The sequence below is a fragment of the Schistocerca gregaria genome, chromosome 8 (assembly GCF_023897955.1).
Source record: "Schistocerca gregaria isolate iqSchGreg1 chromosome 8, iqSchGreg1.2, whole genome shotgun sequence".
NCBI lineage: Eukaryota > Metazoa > Arthropoda > Insecta > Orthoptera > Acrididae > Schistocerca > Schistocerca gregaria.
The window spans coordinates 427854259-427857851 of NC_064927.1; the positions used below are offsets into that span (position 1 = coordinate 427854259).

General features: G+C 39.7%; 1 long non-coding RNA gene across 1 annotated transcript; it reads right to left on the bottom strand.

Moving 5' to 3' along the window:
- Positions 1–2186: 2186 nt before the first annotated feature.
- On the bottom strand, positions 2187–3177 carry LOC126284337 (uncharacterized). The gene is made up of 3 exons (XR_007551469.1): positions 2806–3177; positions 2494–2608; positions 2187–2296 (listed from the first exon to the last, which is right to left on the bottom strand). It is a non-coding gene; the product is annotated as an uncharacterized LOC126284337 (long non-coding RNA).
- Between the last annotated feature and the right edge of the window lie 416 nt (positions 3178–3593).

Genomic DNA, 3593 nt, shown 5'->3' on the forward strand with positions numbered 1-3593 from the left:
CTTTCAAAGATGTCATGTGCGAATAAAGCGACCTCCGTGTCGCATGAGTGGATTTTCGTGTACCAGTGCTGCTTCTTTGAGTGGGGCCTGGCTACCGCCAGCGACTAGGATTTCTTTTCATGAGCTTGAAGAACTTCTCAGAAAGCTCTGTTTTGATCCTTAGCTGCAAGAGGAAAGGCCGCTGGTCCTGATGGAATGCCAGTTCGATTTTACACAGAGTACGCGAAGGAACTTGCCCCCCTTCTTGCAGCGGTGTACCGTAGGTCTCCAGAAGAGCGAAGCGTTCCAAAGGATTGGGAAAGGGCACAGGTCATCCCCGTTTTCAAGAAGGGACGTCGAATAGATGTGCAGAACTATAGACCTGTATCTCTAACGTCGATCAGTTGTAGAATTTTGGAACACGTATTATGTTCGAGTATAATGTCTTTTCTGGAGACTAGAAATCTACTCTGTAGGAATCAGCATGGGTTTCGAAAAAGACGGTCGTGTGAAACCCAGCTCGCGCTATTCGTCCACGAGACTCAGAGGGCCTTAGATCAATTGTGTGATTGGATTGAGGAGTTCCTAGATAACAGAACGCAACATGTCATTCTCAATGGAGAGAAGTCTTCCGAAGTAAGAGTGATTTCAGGTGTGCCGCAGGGGAGTGTCATAGGACCGTTGCTATTCACAATATACATAAATGACCTGGTGGATGACATCGGAAGTTCACTGAGGCTTTTTGCAGATGATGCTGTGGTGTATCGAGAGGTTGCAACAATGGAAAATTGTACTGAAATGCAGGAGGATCTGCAGCGAATTGACGCATGGTGCACGGAATGGCAATTGAATCTCAATGTAGACCAGTGTAATGTGATGCGAATACATAGAAAGATAGGTCCCTTATCATTTAGCTACAAAATAGCAGGTCAGCAACTGGAAGCAGTTAATTCCATAAATTATCTAGGAGTACTCATTAGGAGTGATTTAAAATGGAATGATCATATAAAGTTGATCGTCGGTAAAGCAGATGCCAGACTGAGATTCATTGGAAGAATCCTAAGGAAATGCAATCCGACAACAAAGAAAGTAGGATACAGTACGCTTGTTCGCCCAATGCTTGAATATTGCTCAGCAGTGTGGGATCCGCACCAGGTAGGGTTGATAGAAGAGATAGAGAAGATCCAACGGAGAGCAGCGCGCTTCGTTACAGGATCATTTAGTAATTGCGAAAGCGTTACGGAGATGATAGATAAACTCCAGTGGAAGACTCTGCAGGAGAGACGCACAGTAGCTCGGTACGGGCTTTTGTTAAAGTTTCGAGAACATACCTTCACCGAAGAGTCAAGCAGTATATTGCTCCCTCCTACGTATATCTCGCGAAGAGACCATGAGGATAAAATCAGAGAGATTAGAGCCCACACAGAAGCATACCGACAATCCTTCTTTCCACGTACAATACGAGACTGGAATAGTAGGGAGAACCGATAGAGGTACTCAGGGTACCCTCCGCCACACTCCGTCAGGTGGCTTGCGGAGTATGGATGTAGATGTAGATGTAGATGTAGATACATTGAAGTAAAGAAGGGTTTATTCTACGAAGAGAGACGAGCGAAGAATGATTAGACCATTGACTTATAATTAGTTGAGAAAGATGACGTGCGCGGTTCTGTTCTTGGATGAAAGCTCTTCTCGTACCGTATCAATTACCTGCTGGCTTTTCCTCACTGAGCCTGGTAACTGCGCCTAAGTCGGTGTCAGTAATTGCTGTTCAGTGGAAGCACTGGACCTCGTGTAAATTATAACACCAGTCTCTAAAAAAAGGATCAACACATTTATTTCACACTCATAATTTAAAAGAATTTACAATAAAGATTCCAGGCTGCAAAGAAACTTTAAAAATTTTATTTTTACTTTACTGTACAAGAAACAGCGAGAACTCAAATTTTAGCAGCTTGAAATTACATGAGCAACCTTTTACTTGTTCAAGTGAACAATGGACAGCCTACAATTTATAACAACTCTAAATTACGTAAAACAAAAACTGCTCCAAATGTAAAGAATCAGTAAAATAAATAAACAGTTTTAAATAATAAAAATAACTAACATATAGAGAAAAGCAGCTTTTACGAGTCAAACAACTGAAGAACCAAAGAAAAAGTCATAAAATTACAAAAGTTTTAAAATTACAAAAACACCTACCTCATTTTTGCTAGTGGCAACAGGGGAGCCAAAAGATTTTCATTATTCTCGCAGCCCATAGCAGCTTGAAATTACATGAGCAACCTTTTACTTGTTCAAGTGAACAATGGACAGCCTACAATTTATAACAACTCTAAATTACGTAAAACAAAAACTGCTCCAAATGTAAAGAATCAGTAAAATAAATAAACAGTTTTAAATAATAAAAATAACTAACATATAGAGAAAAGCAGCTTTTACGAGTCAAACAACTGAAGAACCAAAGAAAAAGTCATAAAATTACAAAAGTTTTAAAATTACAAAAACACCTACCTCATTTTTGCTAGTGGCAACAGGGGAGCCAAAAGATTTTCAATATTCTCGCAGCCCATAGCAGCTTGAAATTACATGAGCAACCTTTTACTTGTTCAAGTGAACAATGGACAGCCTAAAATTTATAACAACTCTAAATTACGTAAAACAAAAACTGCTCCAAAAGTAAAGAAGCAGTAAAATAAATAAACAGTTTTAAATAATAAAAATAACTAACATATAGAGAAAAGCAGCTTTTACGAGTCAAACAACTGAAGAACCAAAGAAAAAGTCATAAAATTACAAAAGTTTTAAAATTGCAAAAACACCTACCTCATTTTTGCTAGTGGCAACAGGGGAGCCAAAAGATTTTCAATATTCTCGCAGCCCAAGCTGCCTGAAATGGTGGCTGACCCTTATCGCACATTTGGTTCCTATGTCCAAAGGTCAAGGTGCTGGACTAAAATAGGTGGTAATACTGAACGCTGACTCTGATTTAAAAACAAAATACAGTAGCGAAATAGGTGTAAACACACCAACAGTATAACCTTTATCAAGGGTAGGTTTCAAGAAAATTAAAGCTAGCTCAAATAATGGAAATAAAACAGCTTTAAAATTTACTCCCTAGCCTTGGCCAAATTTTATAAATAGCTTTTTTGGCTGAATAACGAGAAAATGTATGGACTGGGGCTGCTAATGACACATTTATTTATAAGGCATCAGTCTTCTGACTAGTTTGATGCGGCCCGCCACGAATTCCTCCCCTGCACCAACCTCTTCATCTCGGAGTACCTCTTGCAAGCTACGTCCTGAATTATTTGCTGGATGTATTCCAATATATGTATTCCTCTACAATTCTTACCCTCTACAGCTCCACCTATTACCATGGAAGGTATACTCTGATGTTTTAACTGACGTCCTATCATCCTGTCTCTTCTTGTTGTCAGTTTTTTTCCACATATTCCTTTCCTTGTCGATTCTGTGCAGAACCTCGTCATTCCTTACCTTACCCCTCCAACCAATTTTCAACGTTTTTCTGCAGCACCACATCTCAAATGCTTCTTTTCTCTTCTGTTACGGCTTTCCTACAGTCCTTGTGATCCTAACGTACATTCCCAGAA